This window comes from Poromitra crassiceps (assembly GCF_964638095.1).
Source record: "Poromitra crassiceps genome assembly, chromosome: 17".
NCBI classification, from domain to species: Eukaryota; Metazoa; Chordata; class Actinopteri; order Beryciformes; family Melamphaidae; genus Poromitra; species Poromitra crassiceps.
In genome coordinates this window covers 26,409,136-26,434,971 of record NC_139635.1, presented here as the reverse complement: position 1 = coordinate 26,434,971, position 25,836 = coordinate 26,409,136, and the positions used below count along the sequence as shown (strand labels likewise).

The 25,836-nt window shown below is 45.9% G+C and overlaps 1 protein-coding gene across 1 annotated transcript in view; it reads left to right on the top strand.

Annotated features, from left to right (window-relative positions):
• The first annotated feature begins 6,639 nt into the window (after window positions 1-6,639).
• Window positions 6,640-25,836, top strand: part of chd7 (chromodomain helicase DNA binding protein 7) — a 145,167-nt gene continuing 125,970 nt past the window's right edge. Inside the window, exon 1 of the mRNA XM_083653826.1 lies at window positions 6,640-6,654. The gene's annotated coding sequence lies outside the window, so the exon portion shown is untranslated. The remainder of the gene's footprint in view (window positions 6,655-25,836) is intronic.

Below are 25,836 nucleotides of genomic sequence, written 5' to 3'. Positions count from 1 at the left end.
CACCATAAAAGGTAACGATCATAACACACGGACATCACTCAGTCACCCTTTTATCAAATATTGCCACTTCACTAGAATTGACTGCTGACATTGACACTGAAAACCGTTTCAAACCTCTGAAATATGGAAAAAAGACAACTCATTTATTTCAGAAATATATCAGAAATTGTTTCTGCAGGATATTAAAAGGGATAGTTTGCCAAATTCATAATTGAATGGCTTCAAGGTGTTCACTTCCAGCAGGTTATCGGGTAAAATGTTGCTTCATGTAAAGAAGGCGACTATATTGGTAGATACATTACTGTCAAACTAATAAAGTTACAAAGTGCCACACAATGAAAAGGAACCAACTCTTATAGCTGCTGGAATGGAGATCAAAAGGCCTGACCGCAGACCTCAGATCAGCAGCGACGGGAAAAGGACGTGTGGAGACGTCGGCGTGTTTGTCAGACTTACCAATCTCAATATGTGACATTTAATAGCTGCGGAGGAAGAGCTTTGACCTTTGATACACGTCCATTTGTTGAGCTTTATGTTGGAAGCCGTGCAGGGAAGTCGGGTTGAGCTGAGGCCTGTTCCCATGTAAAGCAGGCTGCTTCTCCCACTGCTCACACGGTGGGCTTCCCGTGTGCTGAAGGCAGGCTGCAGTACAGCTCTGCCTCCAGGGAAACTACTACAATTCTACTAAACGGAATTCACCCCAGCTATAAGGTGTTGAGTGTGGCCAGACTGGGGGCCAGAACCGGCCCTCATGACGGTTCTGCCTGGCCCAGGAGGTCTAACCACAACATTGTACTTATGAAGCTAAAAACAAAATCGAATGAGATTACCTAAATTGGCTGTCGGGAGTGGTTTTCAATACAATAAATGCTGAAGAATAAGTGCACAGTATGTTTATATAATTTAATCTAATGATCAAATTTGAGGTTACGACATGACAACATTTTTGTCGTCCCCCAGGAAAAAGTAACTGCCAATGCCCACCCCTGGCTTATAGAGTGTCAGTCAGGCTGAGTACAGGGTCTGGTTCTGCCCTGTAACATTACATTATGACGTCACTAGGGGGGTAGTCTTGTATATGGTAACTAACTATTATGAACAATTGGATCTACTCCAGTCAGTGTCATCCATCTCTGATATGATGCCATTTGATTGCATATTTATTGTAGGATTGATCAATATGCAGGTTGTCTACAGGAAGACCTTCACCTGGACTGATTCCAGACATTGTGATCAGATCTCACACCAGTATAGTGACAATGGAGAGTTTAGTGTCAGAGGTTTTCCCACCCTGACAAGAAAACGGGGGGGGGGGGGGATCTGAAGAAACACTAAACTTGGAATATTTTGCTATGAAAATTGTCACAGTTAAAGATTTTTTGAGTATCGGCACAAAATATCAGCCTTCAAAAACCCATATCAGTTGAACCTTACATGGCACAACAGATTTTTTAGCCTGTCGTGACTCGTGACTCGCGAGAACCTCATAACTCCAGTTTGGGTGATTTTCATGTGCTAAATTATGCCAGCCTAATCAAAACATTCATGGTCATCCACCTAAAAACAATGACGTTGTTCATAGTATCCATTGTGGAGATGCAAAAGCTCAACAAGGTTTTTCACCTGGCAGAAACGCAATGTTGATGTGGAAATCGTGCCAACTGTTGGCTGGCACCAACAGTATTGTCTCGGTGGTCTGTGCAGGTCGTATCGTATGTTTCTGCACACAGACGCAAGTGCAAAGAAAACATCATCTCTTCAATTGATCGTGATGATGAAACAAAATGTGGCCAGGTGTCAAAAGGTGCAAAGCAAGAAAGAAACAGAAAAAAGCAGGGCTGTTAACACTTCATTTGTCAACCGCCACTGCAGCTGCATTATTATTTTATTATCCCAGACATCTATTTCTACTTCCTGTGCACCAAACCCCCTTATTTCTCTATCGGCCGTACGTCTACACCTTTTCTTTTGGTGGTGACACACAGTTTCAGAGAGAGGAGTTGACCTTTGACCTCTACTTATGGCTCAAACCGAAGAGTTCCTTCCACTTACGATACGGTTTAGTATCGAAGTACCCAAACATTGTCATGTCGATGAACCCCAGTAGGATCTGCACCCCCCCCCCCCCCCCCGCCCTCCCTGTTTTCTGCCCAATTGTAGCTGACTTGGCCAATTCTCCCTGCTGTCCCGGTCATTGCTCCACCCCCTCTGCCGATCTGGGGAGAGTTGTAGACTAGCACATGCTTCCTCCCATACATGTGCAGTTGCCAGCTACTTCTTTTTGGATCTCGCTATACCAACCAGTCCCCCCCCTCCAAACAGGTGCCCCAACCGTCCAGAGGAGGCGCTATAGTGCAGCAACCAGGACACATATCCTTAATCTGGCTTCCTACCTGCAGACACGGCCAATTGTGGCTGTATGGACGCCCACGACCAAGCCGGAGGTAACAAATGTTAGCAGCTCTTGAAAGGATGATCCACTGCACATAATTTGCAGAGAAACTCAGCGATATATTAGACCTTTAAATGAAGAATGAATCAATTCATAAAAAAACCTAATTGAAGAATGAAATGAATAACTAAAATATAGGCAAAGAAAGCCCAGTTTTGCAGAGGAACCTGCTCCGTCACATCAGAGGCGGACGACATCACAGACTCATCATATCTGATGGTGAATAAAAAGCCCAGAAATCGGCCGCCCCAACTGTCGGTCTACGCTTGCTGGTGAGAGTGAGACATCTTCGCTGATTAGGAGCTCGCCTGCTCAGAGAATCCCACGGAATTAGTGAAAAATGTCATACCGAGGGGGAAAGGAGGGGGGGAATCGCCTGGAATTTTCAGTCAACAACAGCCAAATGTTTGAGTGGTGGCGGCCCAGTGTCATTATCACTCCAGTCACTGTGACCTACTTTCAGTGGAAAAGCTCATCTGGAAAACTTTTATTACCGCCGGGAGTTATGTATAGACTTGCATGGGGGTTGACTGTATGGATCCACGTGAATGAGTGCAGTGAACGTGGAAATAAACTATCATCCAACTAGGCCTACAGGAGGGTGCGCTCCGTTTATCTTCGGTCCTTTTCTTTTCAAATAGGGCTTTGCGAGTTTGGAGCGAAAATAAATCAAGCGCACCTCGAGCGGCTCAGGTAACCGACGTCATATATTGAGATACATTTTCTTTATTCTGCATTTGATTTCAGATGTCAGACTGTCAAAGTGATCTGTAGGAGTTGTAGATCAACAGGTTAGAGCGTAGGAATGTGTGCCAAGATGAGGTGAGGATTCAAATCGGTGTTACACTCCTTTATAGCTTTAGTCTAGCCTAATTCATAGCTTAGTTCACTAAATAGGCTTTTCACAAAAAATACAGTAGTTATGAGATGGGATGATAATAAAAAAAAAAAGGCTTCTCCCTTGAAAGCACACACATTTCAGTTTATATTTGAGGCAAAACAACAATGTATATACAGTATATGCCTGTAAATACATTTGACAAGATGTAAATGTTGTATATTATGCAAAACACTTTAAAATGTAAAATCCATCAACTTATACCTATTAAACATTAGGATATGGGAGACAATATATGTCTCACATAACTAGGCATCTCACGCGCTATGTGCGCTTGATTCCTAGGCTCGCCCGCTGCGCAGCCTCACCCGGCCTGCAGCTCGCCGAGCTGGCCCTGCAGCTCACATACGCAGCCCACCCGCCCCGCGGCCTCGCCCGCAGCTGGGCTGCTGATGACATCATCAGTGATGTCACAATGTATGTCTATGACATCAGCTGTGTGTCTGTGTGTGTGTGTGTGTGTGTGTGTGTGTGTGTGTGTGTGTGTGTGTGTGTGTGTGTGTGTGCGCGTGTGTTGCTCACTCACAATGCACAATTGCTCAATTGACATCATTGATGACATCACTTCCAGTTAAGTGACATCACTTCCGGGACAAAAATCGCAGAGCCAACTTGCTCCTTTTTAGTTTGATATGTGAATCTAAAATACAAAAAAGAGAGAAATATGTTGATATATCTACCGTATTCCAAAATGAGGTGAAATTAATGCAAAGAAATACATACTTAAGAATTAGTTTGTTTCAAAATACTCATGAATATGGCCCCGAAAATGTATTTGTGCATGTAGATGAGGGAAATCACATTTGAACTCAATCTACAGCTGCAAATAATTTTGGGTTGGCCAAATTGCAGATTTGGGAACAAATGTTTAACTGTGATGTAATTTACCTAACTTTACTGTAAATGTGAAATGATTTTTGTTTTGTATGGGATGAGGAGGTGAGAGGACAGACTATATATAAACTCATTGGAAATTTGATTTCCATAACAACCTGGCCCTCAGAAGACAAAGACACAACACAAGCACACAGACTCTCTGATCCCATAAAGTTATGGTGTCGTCATCTATGGTATGGTACTCCTATATATGATATTCCTATATGGACTTATATAGTGTCTATGTGATGCTCTATAGTGATTTCATAGTGAACGAGGAGAGAAAAGGTCCAGAGTGCCTGCAAGTCTGAAACAGGTGTGTTGAAGGTGCTAACCCTATCACAAAAGTTCAAAAAAGAAAGGTCCAAGGCACTCTTCTGGCAAAAAGTGTCAAGTCTTTATTTAGATGGCTATTTCATTATGAAATGTTTAAAAACATAGCTGGTGCATGTTAAAATACAGCTGGGACATAAATATTTTCATAGTGACATTATTGTGCTTTTTGTGTATTTTGTTATAATATTCCTATAATATCCTAGGACAAATAGTTGTGTTGTGATACATGTTTAGTATATTTCTGAAACTTATAGGATTACTATTGTTCACATTTGTTCATCCAAACAGCCAGGATCTTGAAAGTTGGAGAGATATTTTGTGAGGTGATTTACTTACTGGTTGTTTACATGTGGTGTAAACTGGTCCCAATCCAGGTCAGCGATGGGAGCGAGGGGGAAATACCTTCCTTCAACCTGCTGCTGTCCAGATGTGGACATGGACCAACACCTGTCTGCCTGGGCATTACAGAGAGTCTGCTCATACCCAGAAAAATGAATGAATCACTACATTTAAGTTTATAATTAGTGTTTTCAAGAAGTTTAGTCCCTAACAATCTGGGACAATATGTTATGGTTTGAGGAGTGAAACAAGAACAGACCACTGACATTTGAGTATAATGGCAAAAAAATAAAAGAGAAGACAATGAAAAATGCACGTCAGTAGTTAAATATGATACAAAGCAAAAAAAAAAGTCTGTTTCCGCCCATCCATCCATCCATCCTATTGAGAAGGTTCAGTTTCAATCTGCTTTCTATCAGCAAGATAATATAAAATAGATGAAATTCAGGGGGGGGGAGGGGCACAAAATAAATGAACAATCCAACAAAGAGTTACAGTAGGCCTGTGCTGACTTATTTTAAACTAGAGGACAGACATTTATTTGTTTCACAGAGGGACATCAATCTACTAAACCAATGGTTCTCAACCTGTGGTACGGGTACCACTGGTGGTACGCAGGGCTCCCTCCCTCTCATATAATATGGTGGTCATTTCTGAGGTGGTACTTGGTGTAAAAAGGTTGAGAGAACCACTGTACTAAACCCTATAAATAAGTCCATGCATTGAATATCAACATAAAAACTCCCAAACCTGCTGGATTCAATTATTGATTTATTAATTTGTTTAACAAATATTATTTCCAAATAAATAAATAAAAATCAATCAATTCCAGATATTTTTGCTTGATCTCCATTACAGTTATGAACTACAAGATAAATGTGGACTCACCTAGTCAATATGACACATTTTCGACATTATGTCACCAAAACTACTACTACTAAGGTAGGCTATATCTGGACTGGTGTGTTTCCCCCACATATGGCTTCAAAATAGATTTCTGTCATTTCTTATTGAATCCTAGCTTTTCATTACAACGATTTAAAATGGAGAATGTCACATTTGAGCTCACCTAGTGCCATTATTATACCTTGACGCTCGTGTTTTTTTTCTCCCCATCCCTAAATGAGGAGAACTCCACACACACACACACACACACACACACACACACACACACACACACACACACACACACACACACACACACACACACACACACACACACACACACACACACACACACACACACACACACACACACACACACACACACACACACACACACACACACACACACACACACACACACACACACACACACACACACACACAGAGCGTCACACACGGGCACGGCGGGGTCAGTGACCGCGCACGCCGCCTGTTTATCTGTATGAGAGGTCCTCGGGAGCGCGCCCCCCCTGGCCGAGGAAGGTGAGCGAGTGTCTGGAGGGGAGGACTCGGGAGCGCGACCAGCCGAGGGATCGATCGGATTAAACTCGATTTGAGTGAAATTAACACAAAGGACAGAAGAGCAACGCACACTAGTCGGCGAGGTCGCGGATAGGAGACACGCCGGAGAAACATTTCACGAGAAAGAAATAAAAAAACTTGAACTTTTTCCCTGTTTATTTATATTACGAACGGAAAAAAAGAGGACCACGGTGGATTTTTTTTTCTCTCAAGCAAGCGGAGATACTAAACCCGACTAACGAGGAGTTGATTTGATCAAAAGCCCCGAAGTGACCGAGCTTGTTGGGTAAGCTAACCAATGCCCTTTTTTCCCCCATTATAGCGAATTTGATCGAATAAGAATCAAGTGCGGAAGCGATGGATTCACTGCAGCCGGTGACTTAGAATAAAAAACCATTTAGATTCTGTCGGATTAGTAAGTTTTTTCCTACTTTTTCCACGCAGTCTGACGACGTGCGAGTCGGTGCTTTTCTGCCTGTGACCAGGATCTCATTCAGAGAAAGTCATTGCTGAGATCTGGTGAAAACACGGGGCAGTTTCGAGCTTAGTGTTTTATTCTCTCATTAGGGACAGAAAGTCATTGAAGGTCCATGTAGCTGCCATGCCGACATGCTAACAATAGCAAGTTTAGCTTTGCCACCCGCTGCATTGCACTCACTCACACACACACACAAACAGTCCCATTATTAGTTAGTTGGAAAGTGGAAAGAAAATCTTCCCCACACAGCGCAGAGAGAGAGACTCCTTTTCTAAATCGCTTTCCGGGCGCAACTTGTTGAATTATTACAGGGTTAAATTGTGGACTTGATTCAGTTGTAAAGTGTGAGTGTTAGCCTGGTTAGCTCGGGGTTAGCTAATTGTGTGTTGGAGCTTGTGTAGCAGGAGACACGAGGTGGCTCGAGCGTAGAGGTGAGTCACTGGCCCGACTGAATGAGAGAGAGAGCGGAGCTCAGAGAGGGACATTCCCCACGGACACTACCAGGCAGATATCACCAAAATAACACATGTGTGCTACTGTTAACACACGGCAACGTGTAAGGAAGACATCAGTCATGTTTTTAAGCTGATATGTGTGGTTTCTGGTGGAATGGGACACTGAAGTGTCGTTGTAGTCGCTGGTGTTATTGCACGGAAGGGACAGAGAGAGAGCAGCGGAGGAGAGGAGGGGGGGTAAGCACTGAGGCCAAGCGGTCATTTCATGATACAACCGTGTTTCTCACGTTATTTATGTCCCGCTTTAGATCACCGAAACCCGGTTCAAACGTTCTGCCTGCACCCCCGAGCCCCTCGTGCAGCGGCGGAGCTGTTTTACTGGGATATAATAAACCCAAGATGAGCGAGTCGTTCCTCCGTCCTCCCGGAACGACGTGGTGCGTAATGTCGCTAATTAGCCGAGCTAGCCGCTGGAGGTTAGCCCAGCGCGAGGAGGAGGAGGACACACAAGTTCAGCTATTGCTAGCCTGTTAGCTAACGTGACTTATCATGCTTCATTGTCTGCGGGCGAACACACCACACAGTCATTAGCCCCTCAGAGCTAAGCTAATAACCTGCCCGGAGCGGCTATCTATCAAGTCAGCTTCTGAGCCGAGGAAAGCACAACTTTCCGCGTCACTTTTCTCTCTCCTCGGGGTTACGAAACCAAACGTAACGCTGCTTTATCATCTCCGCAGGGCATTTCCGCCTTTTAAAAAGTTTTGATACAGAGAGCTAGTTTATGGCGAAACATTGTATCCGGCAGAGGGGAAGTTTGGTAACGACTTCACTTGTTACTCTGCTCGGACGAGGGGGGGATACAATACAATGCAGCCGAAAACACCTGCCCCTCGTCTCGCTACTCGCCACTTGTATTCGCCACCCCCCCCACCACCACCACCACCTCTCTTTCTCCATGATGTGTTGTTAGTGTGATCGGCCAACTTGCATAATGGTCACCGTCACACGCAACTTTGGCAGCGTTACCATTTCTTATGGGAGAAAACGACGCTGAATTTGAATCCCCCCAAAACGCAGCTATTGTCACCACTTCTCGTCCGCTGGCTGAATCAGTGCAGATCGACAGCACCGAGTCTAGTGTGAATGTAACGTTGCTGCTCTTCTTTGAGCCTTTTCCTTCGTCTCCTGTCCTGTCTGCCATATAACTGCTGCTCCCCCCACCACCTTGTCTGTGAGCCAAGATGGCAGCTAGTCATGTTTAGCGGGCCACAGAGAGAGAGAGAGATAAGAGGCCCCGACCATACACACACAACAGATGTTAGGCACTATTGTGGTCTTTCTCTCTCCCCTCGTCTGTCTCTCTCTCCTCCTTTCTTGTGGTTAGAGTTGAGGTACTTCCCCCCCCCCCCCCCCCCCCAGTGCTACAAAGCTGACGTGTAAGAGGGGAGGATAGATCTATTCTAAACTAAGCTGGACCTTGGAAACAGACATCTAAGTTATTCCCTTTGATCCACAGCTCCCGGATGAAATATTTTGGACAATGATGTTTAGACATGATTCATGCACATTCGTGTTATTTTACTCTTCTGCTTCGCCCCCCCCCCCCCCCCCCCCCACCCCACACCACCGTTTGGTTCAAGCTCAAGTGTGTGTTGGAAGAAGTTGTACCTGTTGGTGGTGACCTTGGAGTTGCCTGTCTCAACTTGGCCCGGAGGTCAACAGACTCATGTGGTCACTCACGATGCACAGTCACAGAGTAGATGGGGGATTATTCCCTACAATAGGGATTGACAGCTGAGGCAGAAACATTTTAGATCGCCTTTGAAACCATTAGTAACAAAGTGTCATGAAGTTTTACTGTAGGTTGCAGTCGCTTACCAAAGAGCATAATATCATAACTCAAACTTATTGCCTGGTTGTAATTTTGCTCAGATGCCCATCTGACTGCCTCAAGCAAAATCTGACCCCCCCCCCCCCCCCCCCATTTAAAGGATACTATTTTGTTTCTTTCAAATGATCTGTCCTGTATGCGTCCTTTCCCTTTTTGCAGTTGGTTTCCAACAGCTTTATCGCAGTGTTTCCAGCATGGTGGTGGTGATGTCACCAGCTGAGCCAGTCACTGACAGCCCGGGGAAACCTTGCGTGCTCTGTGGACACTGGATAGCGTTTGAAACAGGCCAGTGTACAGTACACTGCCGGGCCACACGGCTGCTTGTGCTCTGCTGCCATGTAAGACACTCTTAACCGCTCTCGCACCGCTTTTTAAACACATTTCAAATTACCGTAGTCATTTGATAGAATGATGCGTTCACATTTCCACGGTCATATCCTCCACGCGTGGCTTCAATGCCTCCTTTATCTTACCTGAATGCATTCAAGACTGACCTACAATTCTAACAACCGGAAAATATCCAACGACACCGTTGCATATGAGTTGGAATGGCCTTGTTTATACAGGCGCTTTGGCGTTCGGCCGCACGATAAACGAGGCACTGTTTGGGGGGGCAGGTGTCCATCCATGTTGGATGTTTTGAATAAGCAGTTCCCTGCTATTTTATTTGACCTCTGACTCACGACTTCAATGCTTTATCTGAGCACTTCACTGGGATACCAGCTTCTGCTGGACTTTGTGTGTGTGTGCGTTCGTTCTCCCAGGGGCTCAAGGTAGTTCAGAGCAAGGAGGAGGCTGGGCTTTAAAAGTGGAGGAGAGAGAGAGGGGCAGATGAGGGGAGGACAAAGGCGAAACAGATGTGTGTGTGAGAAACAGATGTGTGTTTGAGTGAAGACAGCGATGCTCCTATTGGCTCTCACTGACCACTGTGGCCTGTGTCTGGACAACACCGATGTTATTGTTTCACTGCTGGTTGAAAATCACCATTGTTGTTATCTCTCTCTCCATCTGTCCCCTCTCATCTTATACCCCTCCACCTCTCCTTTACTTGTTCATCTTTTTGTGAAAGTATAACAACAGTATATATTGTAACTCTAGTTGTACGGATGTAGAGAAAGTGAAACTTGCTTTTGAGAAGTCACTTGTCAGTTGTGCAGTTTTTTTGGGCCAAATCACCGTAAACCGGGTCTGTTCATGAGGCGTTGTGGCATTTTGAGTGGCACTCGTCGTCACCAGGTGGTTTGAAGACGTGCTGATTGAAAATCTGTTTGGGAAATCGTTGGGCCTTTTCCTCGTTTCTCTCGTGTTTATCGTTTTCTCTGACACACTTCTGATTGGTTAGCCTGCCGCCATGACTTGTAGCTACAGTGTTAATCTCCTGTCCCATCCCCAGCCTCTGACTGTGGCACACACACACATACGCGCACACACACACACACACACACACACACACACACACACACACACACACACCTCTCCCTGTCACCCATAGCTGTAGGCCAGTTTGCAGCACATGACTGCTCTGAATCCACATTGTAGGTTAATAGAAATGACGGTGATTTATGAAACGCTAGATCAGCGATACTCAACCCGAGGCTCTAGAGCCACACGCGGCTCCTTTATGGGTAGTTGTGGCTCTTTTTAAGTCCTACTTAAAATTTATAAATAAAAATCTAAACAAAAATAAAGGGAGGGAACTAAAGAGATTTTTTGGGGAGGTTGTGGCTCTTGCAAAGATTTTTTTTGGTACCACTGATCTAGATTAAGATAAATAGCCTAGGTTTTTATATCCCTTAATAAACGAGGGACTTGTAGTTTTTCCACAGCCCCGACTTGTTCAAAACAAGTGAAAGTGGTGCAGTTCGATTGGGCTGCCTCCATCCGATATCTGTCTTGGGAGTTTATTCAGTCCGTTTGGCAAAGCAGTCTCAACGTTTCTCTCCAACTCTTTTGAGTGACTGAAACTGCACAGTGTGAGGTGCGTTTCTCTGGGGGGACAGTAGGCATTGTGGCTTGGGGGCGGGGCATGTTGTTGTGGTTTCCTGTCGGTGTCCGAGGAAGAGAAGACTGGAGCGGATGGCAAGCTGTGAGCCTCAGCCTAGGAAGGAGGAGGAGGAGGAGGAGGAGGACGGCACGTTTTCATAACACCAGTGCAGAACTAAGAGACAAGTAATGGCTACAGTACACTATCACAGTATCACAATATTGTCTACTACAATTACCAAACTAGCAGAGAAGCTGTAGCTCTATTCTGTCAGAGAGAGGCTGTGCCGTTCACAATCACTGCTCTATAGAGTAAGGTCATTTACTCATAGGAAGGTACCTTTCATTTAAACCCATTCTTCTGACTTCTTCTTTTGCAAGAAAGCCGTGACGTGCTTCTAGTCTCTCAAGCCAGTCTATCTCTTCCACAATCTTTGATTGCTCCAGAGTACTTCCGCCCATTAAAATGTGGACAGAGGAAGTTGTCATCTTCCAAAGAAAAGAAAAGAAAAACGCCCCAGACCGGAATGACGTTCGATCGACCAATCGCGACACGTGTAAACAAAACCGAGGCAGTCGATTGGAGAAATGAGCGCATGTCCCGCCTTGAGTGGATGTACTGCCCAGTCTGCCCTACCATCCTGTTTTGACCAATCTGGAGCCAGCCCCTAACCCCTAATTAGGCATGGGCGGCTATGAGATTTTGACAGTATGATCACCTTCGGCAAAAATACCACGCTTTGACGCCGACATGGCGGTATTGTGCACCTCTAAAATGTGTTATTGTAAAATTGTATGTTAGAGGTGATTGTATAATGTAGAACATACATAATTTGTTTTCTGAAGACTGGACAGTGTGTGATGTGTTTCTGTTTTATACTATTTATATTGTATTTTTATACTATTCTACATCTCTAACCATTTCCAGTATGTTGCTCTGCACAGGGCAAGACAGCTTTATTCTCAAAAGTGACACGTCTACGCTTTTACTCTGAAGGCAGAACCGCCCAACTTCCTGTCTCGCTCCTAGCTAACTTTCGGGACCTTGACGCAGCTAAGAGCAATTTCCTGCCTCATCTTAAATAAGTGGCTTGACGCAGCTAACCGCAGCCTGCATGTTGGAAATGGAAAGGCCGAGCCGGCTGCTCGCTCAGCCCCACGTGTTGTTTTGCTCTCCTAACGCGTCCGAATAGCAACATTTCACGGTGTAACGTTGCTGTATGAGTGTGTGTGTGTGTGTGTCTGTGTCTCGAAACTACTGCTCTAGCGACCCGTAGCCATCAGCTAGCAGCTAGCGGGAGAAGCTTTGCTAGCACAGCTCCAGTCCAAAAGCCGATACCGTCAGATGGTATGGCGCACAAAATATTAGTGGTTTTGGAACCGTGACTTTTTCAAAGCATGGTAACCATGGAAACCGGAAAGCGGCTCATGCCTGACCCCTGACCCCTAACCCCTCTGCCCTGGTGTTTTACCCTCATCAGGGTGGAGAAGCCTCTGAAGAGAGCATTCTTAGACCATCATGATGGTGTGCACATCTGATATGAGAAGGAGAACGCAAACACATTCACTGGCTGTGGTCCGACCGGGAGGAACGTCTTGTGTCACAGATCGCACAACGCCGATTGGCTGATATCCAACATACAGGCCAATATCGCCCCGATATATCGACTATCGGCGTGATACATCACTCTTGGGCAGTTTTGGTGTCGAACGCCCGGTGTTTGGTATCAGACCCCGGAGCGTCGCTGTTGTGAGGGCGGCCATTTTGCCTCCCATCATCATCATGTGTCGTGGCTCCTCCTGTGCTACTGGAGACGAGAAAGAAGGGTGGTGCTGTTGTTTGTCTCCCATCTCTTTCATCTCTCCCCATCCTATCGCTCCACACATCATCCACCCACACCCACTCCTCTGCCCCTGCATGATCTCTCTCCTCCCCCTCCCTCCCTCTCTGTCTCTGTCTATCCTTCACTCTCACCTTCTCTCTCTCTCTCTCTCTCTCTCTCTCTCTCTCCCTGCCCTCCCCCTCTCTCTTTCCTCCCCTCCTCTCGTTTCCAGCCAAAAGGTTAGCGGGGGTCTTTAGCACCGTGGTGACATTCAAAACCGAGTGTCATCACTGTCTCTCTCGCTCGCTCTCTCTCTCTCTCTCATGCTCGCTCTCTCTCTCTATCCCCCCGCCTCCCCCTCCCTCACCTGTCCCTCCCTCCACCTCCCCCCCCCTCTCTCTCTCTCTCTCTCTCTCTCTCTCTGCTTCCCCATCCCCCCATCCTCCTCCTGCAGCGAAGGCCTTCTGGATGAAGTGCTGTGCCTAGAAGAGAGGCTGGCGTTATTACAGCCTCTCAAGTGTGTGTGTGTGGCCTGTATGTGTTTTCTATGTGTTTGTGTGTGTGAGAGAGAGAGAGATGGCGCGTCAAGTATGTCTCTGACCTGTGTGTGTGTGTGTGTGTGTGTGTGTGTTAATCTATCCTTGACCTCTTTGGGTGTCGGCGTGTGTCATTTCCTGTTTTTCCTCCTCATCCTCCGGCTCTGATAGAGCGTCTAACCTTACGCAGGCTGCTCCCAAAGAGCAAATAGGAGCAGGGCCAGAAAATCCCAGCGCTCTCTCAGTTGGAAATATGTGGGAGTAGAGTGTCAAAAGCCCTCACACTGCCCATGACTCCCATACCCCAAAAGCAGCGCCGGCACCGCAAAGACGCCCTCCGTTTTCCAACGGAGAAAGCAGTTTAATGTGGAGTCCATGTATCCTTCCCTCTCCTCATCTCTAGTATCATCCCCCTCTCCTCATCTCTATTATCATCTCTCTCTCCTCATCTCTAGTATCATCATCCCTCTCCTCATCTCTAGTATCTTCTCTCTCTCATCTCTAGTATCATCCCTCTCCTCATCTCTATTATCATCCCTCAACTACTTTATCATCCCTCTCCATCTCTTGTCTTATCATCTCTCCTCATCTCTATTATCATCCCTCTCTCCTCATCTCTAGTATCACCCCCCCCTCTCTATTATCATCCCTCTACATCTCTTATCTTCTCTCCTCATCTCTATTATCATCCCTCTCTCCTCATCTCTAGTATCACCCCCCCCCCTCTCTATTATCATCCCTCTACATCTCTTATCTTCTCTCCTCATCTCTAGTGTCATCCCTCTCTCCTCATCTCTCTGATCATTTCTCTCCTCCTCTCTGATCTCTCTCCTCCAGTGAGTCAGATGGCTGATGAAAGGTTAAGTGGTGCTGCTGCTAGTGGCACCAACATCCGGTCAGGACGATGGAGACAGATCGCAGGCCAGACGGTGCGTTGTGGGGAGAGGAGTAGAAAAGTAGTAGCGTTTCCCACATAAGCGCGGCGTAAGCTAATGGATTTCACTAGGCTCATACCCACTTGCAGTACACAGGTGTACCTGATGGGGAGCTTTGTTGTTTCACTGCTTACTGCTTACCCCAAAAGACCCGTTCTGGAACTGGTTTTGCATCCAGTTGCCAACGAGAAGGTATCGCTCTGCTGCAGCTACGCTTTCAATGAAGGCACCTTCCACGCTGCTGCAGCACATTGACTGTAGAGAGGCATGTGCCCGCGTGTCCCCGGGGAGCGCTTTACCCCCACGGCCTTATGGGAAGGCCTCGGGAAGCTAATTGGTTGTTAACAGGCAGGCAGGCGGGGCAGGGAGGGGAACCGGCCAATCTCTGGGGACGCTGTCCAAACCTATCTATCCCATTGGTCTAAGAGGGCTCGTCAATAGTGATTGATTAGGGAGCTGTGGGGGTAGCACACTAGAGAGAGTGTGTGTGTGTGTGTGTGTGTGTGTATTTCCCTATTCTTGTTGCTTAAAGGGATAGTTCAGGCTTTTCAGACTCTTGCGTGATTGATCAACATGAAAGTCATTTCTGTTAAAGATCAGATCTGAATCCTGTTATCAAAGCAAGTAAACTAGCCTGTGACACACCGGAAAGTGCTGCATGTGATCGCCGTTTTCTTTGCTTCTCAGAAACATGTCCAAAGCCTCATTTACTTTCCCTACAACGGTAAACAAATACACTATCTCGTCACCACTGGTGCCTTTTTGAACGGAGCGAGTTGACGCTAGGCTTGCCGCGGTAGTCGGTGTTACACGGGGGTGGGGCATACACCGATTACATAACATGCCCACCGGTAGCACCGTTCATTATGGAGGAAGAAATGAAAGAAAAAACTCACTCCGCCCGCTCGTGCCAGTTTCAGCACATGCCGGGGTAAATTACAAGCGCTCCCTCTGGGCTGCAGTGTGGCTACACTGTTCATCATCTCTGGTTAGACCAGCAAGTAAGATTAGTTAGTGATACATGTTATGAGCACAAATGCTGCCCCCCTCATACACATGTAGGTAAGACCCTTAGCTAAGCCTGCATGTGTATTCTGTTGTCACTGCGGGCCATCTCTGGAAATATGCTTTTTTTTAACCACAGCTAAAAGTCGATGCTAACTTAGCATCGATGCTGGCGGGACATACCCAGCTATCGTCATTGCCTGCTTACTGCTGCTTGCTGGTAATGTTAATCCCATGTGAGAAAAAGTCTCCAGATTTGTCGCTAACGTTAGTTTCTTTTGAGAAAGATTGTCTCCAGGGGCGTCTGAAAAGTTGTCTCGAGTCGGATGCAGCCACGAGTGCGTGTTGTCAGGCAGCCAGCTGTAACACAGCAGCTGACTGACTGGACCGTTCTTTGGGTTTTTATGACGGTTAGCATCTTTAAATGTTGCATTACTGCCACCTACTGGGCTGACTGGACTGTGAGGACAGCTGAGGAGCCTTTTTTTTGTCACGATCAATCCTGTAGTTTGTGTATCCACATTTGAACGCAGGGTTGGCTTGTGACGTTGTGGCTCCGGTCCCCAGGTACCGACTTCAATGGACTTGAAGCTGGATGGAGCTAGAAAAGTCAAGTGCCAGCAGCAGCAGCAGTGTTGTTGTTGGTGACCTCTAGACAAACCTTTTGCACCAGAGAGGAATCGTGCATTCCTTTATAACTGGGAACTGGTAATCGTACGACTTCAAAGCTCATGAGCTGGGACGGTGACGTCACCAGAGCTGGTATTTCCCATTCCAAACTCGTAGGAGCCTCAGCAGCCCCGACCTCAAAAATCCAAGATGGCTGAACCGCGCAACAACAGTAGTTATAATCGTAGTAATGTTGTATAGCACTTCCGTTTTGTTTGTCTCATTAAATCAGCTGTACACACATCACTGCCTAACTTCTATCTGTGTGGACATGAGGCTGCAGTGTTTGTATGCGCAAAATGCCGCGTTATCTATCAACTGTTATTGCTAACAATAGCTAGCCTGGCTAGCGACTGGATCTGACCAGTGAACAGTGAAGTTCCCAGCTCAAGTTTTCTTCAAATGGAACGCTAACAAAACGGATGTGACGTCCTTTAGCCTCCACATCCCAGTTATTTTGCGATAAAGGAACGTACGATTAGAGCATCAGTCTGGCAGATTCTAATAATTCCTGGGGGGGGGGTTCACTTTGAATAGAGACTATTCAGCTCGTAATCACAAAGCATTCATTCTCTAAGGGAGTCTTTATGAGAACTGTGTTGTAGCATAAAGGTGTTTTTTTAAACACTTAAAACAAGAATATGGAAAAATATCCACATTGTGGATTGTATTGAACCCAGGTCTGGTCCAAACCAAGTCCCGTTTGACTTCCAACACATATGGATGGACTGATCCAGTGTGCCAGCATAGTGTTGAATTATTGAAGAGCTGCTGAAGAGTCTAGCCGTCGACCTTTCAGTCCATCACTTTGAATGTGAAAAGGTGCTGCTGTTAAAACCACCTTTTCAAATCTATCGAGGGATCATACTCAGGGAGCGAGGCTTTGGCTCGCACAAGAAACACTCACACCCTGATATTCAGGAGATGGCAAACGAGTCAATAGTCTAAGCTAGACTAGCTCATTTCTGCTTTTCCAGGCCTGTTGATGTAGACGAGGCCTGTCCAGGCCAGCAAAACAAGCCTACCCTCTTTCTCTGCACTGCTTCCCGTTCTTTTCCACTCCTCCTCCTCCTCGACAATGTCATGATGACCACATGCACAACACCTCTCATCTTTAACACTCATCTTTGACGCACATATACACATAGACACACACACACGTGCACATATACAGATACACAAGTGATTTCCAAAAGGATTTGAGGCTGAGCGATATGGGCCAAAAACCACATCTCTGTATTGTTGTTTAGGCTGAGTGAATGCCGATTAGGGCTGCAACTAACGACTATTTTGTCGGGCTGCACCGGACTCCGAATTCTGTCAGTCCAATCAGATTTGGCTGTTCATATTCAACTATTCTTTTTCTTTACTTTACTTTTTCTTTACTATCTGGCAACAAAACCAAAAAAATCAATTGGCATGAGCTGGTTTGATTTGTATTAATAGGCTGATACTTATACCAAAATAGACTATATATCAAGATCTATTTGGAAGAAACCAACCAATTCTATGTAAAATCTGACATTCAGCACCCCCATATAGCCGGAATGGAATGATCCTTCTTGTTTCATAACCTCATTTTGAGACTTTTTTGACTGACTGTGAGATTGGCAGTCGAATCAGCCTCCTTTGAACGAATCGCCGACTATTTGGGGGTCACCCCTACTATTTTGATGGTCGATTAATCTGTCGATTTATTAAAACGATTAATCAACAATTCGGATTATGAATCGCACAATTATTCAGGCCTGGAATCAAGTCATTTTTATGGCAAGGCCACTTGGACCTTTGATAAATACTCATTTATTGGGGCATTTTAAACACTTAAATCGTTCACATTAATTTGCAGCCCTCATCGGGCACACACGCATAGACAGGAGTCGTAGCGTTTATTTTTCTCCCCATGTAGAAAGTGTCAAATTCTCTGTGCGCTCTAAACCTGTGCACTCGGCAGCAACGTGACATAACGGGGCTTTTAGCCGTCGCATTACGTAGCAGCTAACAAGCTAACTAGGTTAGCGTTACAGAGACGAGCCCTCTTCGTCCACAACATGCCTGGTCTTCAGATGTTCCAGCTTTGCCAAAGTGCTTCCATGCCAGGCGAGGTCCGCTTGACATTATTTGCAGTCAGCAGCGTCCCCCCCCCACCCTCCCTGTGTTTTGACGGTGAAATGCTCCCACACATTCACCATTTTGTTTACATCTTTCAGTACTGTAGACTCGCGCAAATTTGCAAATGCTTCCGCCTACCTACCTGTCTGGACTTCAGAGGAGAACGTTGTTGTTAGGCGGGCCATCTGCTCATTTCTTCCATGACCTGCCTCGGTTTTGTTGACATGTGTTGTGTTAAACGTTAGCTTAGTTGCACTGATTGAACGTTGAACTAGCGAGACTGAAACTGAAAGGGATGTAAGTTAGATCTCTGTTGGGTCGGGTTGCCAAGATACAGCGATGGTTTTCATCCCAAAGACCGCTCCAAAGAATGTGGCGGTCCGGAGTCTGATGCGTGTGCTACCTAGAAGAGCGTGGTTTTTGTTTACATGGTGATCGTGTGAATATTGAGATAGAAAAAAAAATGAACCACAACTTTGATGGATGAAATGCACGTACAATGGAAACTGTTCAACCTATAATACTGCTATAAAGCTGATATAATGACATATAATACTGCTATAGCTTACCAGCTGCTATTTATATAAAAAAAACCTGCATGTATCGGGCAGTTATGGCTCATCGGCGATCTGTGGCAAAAGAAAACGTCATCGGGAGCATCCCTAGGGATTACTACGTCAGCGTCCGGTGACTTAACAGGTTCCTGAGCTCTGTGAGCAGGACTCTCTGTCTCTGTCTCTCTCACACACACACACACACACACACACACACACACACACACACACACACACACACACACACACACACACACACACACACACTCACACACTCACACTCTCTGGCTCTCACTCTCTCTCATCCTCAACACAGCGTCTAGCACACACACACACTTCCAGTAGCAGGTTCCTTGGCTTTAGGCCTTTGGGCCGTCTCTCTGTCCCTCTCTGGCTCGGCCCGTGTGTCGTCTCCTCTGGGCTCAGACTGAGAGGAGAGCTGCCCAGTGGTTTTTCCTACCACATGGTTAAAGGCAGGGAACAGATTGGATAAACACAGCCCCTTCCTGCTGACCCCCACACACACACACACACACTGTCCATTAACGGAGCAGCCGTGCGTAAAATAACCAGATTTTCTCTAGCTTCACTGCTTCTCTCTCTCTCTCTGTCGCTCTCTCCCCCTCTTTTCTCTCTCTCTCTCCCTCCCCCTCCTCTCTCTTCCTTCCTTCCGGGCCTCAAATCCCAGTCCCAAACACACCGCCCTGCATCCCTCCACTTGTGTGTAATTACACACACACACACACACACACACACACACACACGTATACACACACACACACACAGCTAGCCAGCTCCGGCGTGGTGTCCTCCATTTGGGAACAAAGGTATAAATTATAGTGGCTTTAGATCCTGGCGGTAATGGACGGTGTGTGTGCTGTGTGTTGTGCTGTGTGTTGTGTGTTGTGTGTGTGGTGTGTGTGTGTGTGTGTGTGTGTGTGTGTGTGTGTGTAAGCCAGAGGAAGAAGGAGATCAGTCTCTTGTAAAGGTGTTCTAGCCTGCACTCTCTAGACCGGTGGTAAACTTTTTTCACGTCGAGCACCCCTAGACTGACACAAAACTGACCACGAACCAGAACCCCCTCATCTGAGAAGAGTTGAGCTTTTAGCTGTTTTATTAGTGTATGAAACCCATGACCAAAATAGTAATTATTGATGGTATTCTATTGAAACATATCCCCCTTTTTGCTGGGCAACCCTTGGAAACCCCATCAAGGCCTCCCTGTGGCTCCTCAGACCCCACTTTGAGAGCCACTGCTCTAGTCAGGTTAGTTGCCTGCCAACGTCACTAAGTTGTCTGTCTCTGTGGTTGCGTCACTTCAGTGTGTCAGTGTGTGTGTCTGTGTGTGTTTCTCTCTCTGTGTGTCTGAGAGGAAACACAGCGGTGTTGACATGCACTGATTTCCTGTAGCAAAGCCCGCAGGCTACAGACGAGCTGCCAAAGCCGCTCGACGGCTGCGCCGCAGCGAAGCGCTGCTGGCTAGTGGGGGCGCTCCCTTCACCCTCACACTCAAGCGAGGAGATAGGTTAGCCCACGTTTCCAATTCAGGTGTTCCAATGCCAATCATGAGCTACGCCGAACAGGAAACGGCCAGGTCGCCTCGATGTCACAGAAAGGTTCCGTTGTTCCCTCGGGGCAGAGACTGAAGTTAGGTGATAGTGATGCAAAACATGCAGGAGGCTTCACATTGGCTGCATGGCTTTAAGTTGGTGCATGTAGAATATCTTAGGGATTAAAGTTCTCCGTTGCTACGACGGATTTTCCGTCTATTGGAGCCACATATTATGAAATGTGAAAAATACCAAAGTTAAAGCCCCTATGTATGCATAGTAGGGCTGTGCCGATTCACTTATCTCCCGATTCGATACTATCACGATACTTGGGTGCCGATTCGATATATATTGCGATTCTTAAGTATTGCGATTCTACGATTATTGCGATTCGATATTACGATTTATTGCGATTTTTGTTTGTTTTTTTCTTTTCTTTTTTCAGTTTGTTTGCTTTTTTACACTAGATTAGAACATGGGAAAAGTTGAATCATACATTAGAGACTGTATATTATATCATGAGTAGGGCTGGGCGATATACTGTAGTTATAAACAGGGGCGGACTGGGATCATAATTCAGGCCGGGCATTAGATACCAAGCAGGCCAGGCCGATATGGGCCGACGCGCGTGAAATTTGGGCCGTTTGAAGCTCAATGTGGGTAGTTTGAAGCCCAATTTGGGCCGTTTGAAGTCCAATTTGGGCCGTTTGAAGCCCAATTTGGGCCGTTTGAAGCCCAATTTGGGCCAAGTCCAATTTTACAATGAGATGCACCCACTTTAACCCTGAAGTGTAATTATTACTTCAGACTAACTAATAAAGTAATAAAACCACCAGTAAACCAGTAGGCAGCGCCTGGCCTGCTGTTCAGTGAGTGGCCTGACTTTTTTTTTTTTCTTTTGCGATTATCGATTCTGGAATAAAAGATCGATTAAAAAAATCGTGACATTAGAAATCGCGATACTTAGGTGAATCGATTTTTTCTCCCACCCCTAATGCATAGTTTCAATTTGTGTATTGAGTTTGAATGAAAGCTTTTATTTTGAAAAATTCTGACCGGATGTCCACTCCAAATGATTCTCCTGGGCTGTGTTCAAGCCACAGTAAGTCTCAAAACGTTTTGCTACGGTTTCCAGGTTCAACGTCATGTTTCCGTGCCTGTTTCAATGCAACCGCCATGTCCGCCGATAAACGTTTTGCTACGTCGTGCTGTGTTGTCGGCCCGCTGAGCGCGTCAACGCGACCCTGCACAGTCGCTCCTTATGTAAACAAAACACTGTTGCAGATCTGTCGCTCAGACATGAGTTCCTTACGTTAAAGGATCCACAATGACAGCATTGACATGTGGTCGCGTTCTCCACGACCACATGTCACTAATTGTCATTTCCACCATAAAGATGCATGTCGGCAGGATAACGTTATTTGATGGAGAGAAAAAGTCGAGTGGAGTTTCAGTAGCTGTGACGCTAACGTTACTGAATGACTCAAAAGCCCTTTTCCCACATGCGCTTTGTACCGCAAAATGACCGGAACGTGGTCTAATGCCTGCATGTGAGAAAGGCGCCGTGCCGGTATAAGCGCGACCCCGTCGTCCCCGACATTTCACCAGTTTCCAGCCAGTCAGAAGAGCGGTATGCTCTTAAGGGGACGCAAGTGGAAACGGGTCCAGTCATTTTCCGCGACAGCGGTCCTTCGATCATGGGCGAAGTGTAGCCTACACACGTTGCTTAATGTTCCAGCGGGCATAATCTAATCATTCGCGCACATTAAAGCAAACTGGCGAAATTATCTTGTGATAGCCTAATAAGAGCAGTATGTCAGCTTGCTGATTTCCGAAGGCAACCCCGGACACATCAAACGAAGCCAGTCTGTAAAAAGTGCTTCAACGCGGCAGGTGAACGGATAAACATCGAACCAGCAACTATTTCTCTCAGACACGGATCCCAACTTCTTCAAAGTGCATCATCTAATCATTCGCGCACATCAAAGCAAACTACTTCCACATTTTGCTTAGTGCATTTGCTTTCTCTACATACATAGGCTACAAGCGTTGGGCAGCTTGCCTTGCAAGCCTCTGCCATTCTCGCTGCGTCTGTCCTGTGTCAGGCTGCTGCGAATAAGTACGGAGGACTGAGTGAAGTTTTGCCGACCCCCCAAATAAGCTCCCCCCGCCCCCAACATACCGGCTATTTGACGACTAGATTCCCATATGCGCGCGTTAAGGTGTGAAGGGAAATTCAGGGGAATGTCCGATATTGACTTACAGGTAATTTTCCGGTACGCATGTGGGAAAAGGGCTAAAGTTACTAGGCTAGGCAACTATCTGTAAAGCAACGTGATGATAACAAACAACCGTTGCTAACGCAGGCTAGTAACTAGTTGGTTACTACCTTTCTGGTTAGCATTAGATATGTCGGCTGCTAGTCTCTGAGTTAGTTATAACAGCATCACTAGAGCTCTGTTGATTCCACCTGTTACCTGACTCCATGATAGTTCTGTAACTCTGAGGGATGTTTTAAATGTAACGGTGTGCAGTGGGAATGTTTCCTCTTCACTTGATGCTGAACTGTAACACTACTTAGGCAGCCTAGGTGTTGTCTGGCGGTATTAACGGCTGTGTTTTCATAAGAGTATCAGACCATCGGCTCAGTGGGACAGGAGGAGGGCTGAGAGGTTGGGTGGAGCTGGGCTGTGTGACTGGTGGAGGAGAACCTCCTCGTGACATGTTTGACAATGTTGTTGTAGTTCCTGTGGCGACTGTTAGATATTATTGTTATCCTGATCCCTTAACCTACTTGTTTGACTTGATAAAAAAACAAAACATCTATAATGTGGTTTTATTATAGCCAGTCATTTTCATATGTCTGTGTTGGCATACCTACCGTGGAACCATAACATACTGATTCAGAACACGATTCATGCATCATTACTGGATGTTTGGGAAGTTGAGAGTGAAATGAGTGCGATATGTACACGCTGTCCACACTGTTTTTTTACATGAAAACCTATGGGAAGGGGACCGCACGGTGGAAAAAAGCGGATACTCTAAAAACTCATGCACACACAGACAGACAGACGGAGATGCCAAAAGAAAACGTTTCCAAAGGCTTCTGTGTGCTTTATACTTGTGCAGAATCAACTTGTACATATTATGTTTCTGGACCTGGCTCTGCATTCTCTTGACTGTTTATTTATTTTTGAAATGCCCTAAACGGATGTCCCTTTGATGTAGCAGTGAAACTAAACTACATTAATTCTAGGGTGAGTTTTCCTCTATATTCTCATTCTAAAATCAATGTCAATCCACCTTTTAAAGCTGATATATAAAACAAATAGTCTCGGGCGGGGGGTGGGGGGGCATTCCCCCTGGACCCCCCTAGGGGTTCAGCGGTCCACGTTTTTGTCACCTTTTTCCACCCCTGGTGAATTTGCACCCCTGTACATATACAAGTAGGCTGTACTTGTTCAGTTTTTGTTTATTTTGAAACATTTCTCTCAACTTTTAAAATAGTTCTGCTCAGTGTTTCTGCTCAGCAGCCTTTCACTTCACAAGTAGCTTGTCAGTTCATCTATCAAGCAGGCCAACTCTTTGCTATTGAAATCTGACTTTGGGTCAAATTGTCTTAACAGGTGAGGTTGGTAGTTGTGTAGCTGTCATTTACCACGTTCATCTCAGAGACTTCTGCGCCGCCTCCGATGATCCCAGCAATGAAAATCAAAGGAGGAAACAAAATGGCTTTTTCATATTCCCATCCAGTAAAGCTGTCGGCCGCTCCGAGGTCAAAGTCCCGCTACGGACACAGTATCTCAAGCTTTGTTTTTGGGACAGGCTTTTGCTCGGGACGAAAGAAAAGGCTGTTCCCCTCTGGTCCTGAAAGCATCCCAAATAACACTTCTTGATGCCCAGATCTGACTTTTTGCCTATAACTGTATCTGTATATCGATCTATTTTTTGACCTTCTGCTGATCTACTTTTAAAAGTATCTAAGACCCGTATCTGATACCTGTGTGTTTACACTTCCTTAACACTTGAAACAACCCACATGCGTACATGAGGAATAAACTGGCACAGACCAGACGGTGCAGCACAAGTCCCTACAGGAATATTCTAGAGATCTTATAGGAGAACCACAGGAGAGAACAACACACAGGCTTCCTAAACTCACTCTCTTATAGGAGAACCACAGGAGAGAACAACACATAGGCTTCCTAAACTCACTCTTATAGGAGAACCACAGGAGAGAACAACACATAGGCTTCCTAAACTCACTCTCTTATAGGAGAACCACAGGAGAGAACAACACACAGGCTTCCTAAACTCACTCTCTTATAGGAGAACCACAGGAGAGAACAACACACAGGCTTCCTAAACTCACTCTCTTATAGGAGAACCACAGGAGAGAACAACACACAGGCTTCCTAAACTCACTCTCTTATAGGAGAACCACAGGAGAGAACAACACACAGGCTTCCTAAACTCACTCTCTTATAGGAGAACCACAGGAGAGAACAACACATAAGCTTCCTAAACTCACTCTGGAGCACCACTGACTCACCAAGTCCACAAATATTAAACCAATATGAAATCCTCATGCTGATATTAAACACATGCAAAGACATCGCCCACTGCGACCGTCATCTAAACTTTACATGACAGTCACATCGGGCGATGTCTGATTAATATCTGATTTATTTCTATATATGATTGAGGCCTGAAGCAGACCTGACCATATCTGAATCCATGTGCTTTTTCCCTGCTTACATGTTCATAATAACACATTATGTGCCACATGTGAGCAAAAAATAGGAATTGCGTCACATGCAGCCTTGGCATCACCATGATTAAAGAATTGAGCCAGTAGGCTAAATGTGATGGAAACACATTTAATAATGTGGATATACAGTAGCTCTGTGAACAGACACACACTGGTGCAGATGATCGGCATGCTCTTTGGTTACCGGTGGGTAGCGGTCGGGCGTACACTGAATACATGACTTACCCACCGACACAGACAAGTCATTTTTCTTCCCCGGTACATTTCGGTCATGGCCACCTTCATCAGAATGAAGGTCTTCTTCGTTCTGATGAAGGTCGCCATGCCCGAAACAAATAAAGTGGGAGTGAAGTCTGTACGCAGCGTGACTGCCAATTCTACGCTGACTGGATGTGCGTGCACTGCTTTAGTTAACATGTTGCATGTACCTGACAAGTTATATGATCAAATATCCTGATACTTGGCATTCGTGCGATACGATATATTGCCACACAAAATATCGTGATAGTAGACTGTATCGATACCCCCCCCCCCTCGCTCTCTCTCCACCCCTAGTGTTGTCATGAGTGTAACCGGTGGGAAGATGTCCTAGGCTGGAGATGTGTGTTAAAGCCACTTTAGAGAGAAAAGGATGTTTTCACTCGTCTCCGTTTGTGTGTCTTGTCTGTGTCTGTCTGTGTCTGTCTGTGTGTCTGTCTGTGTG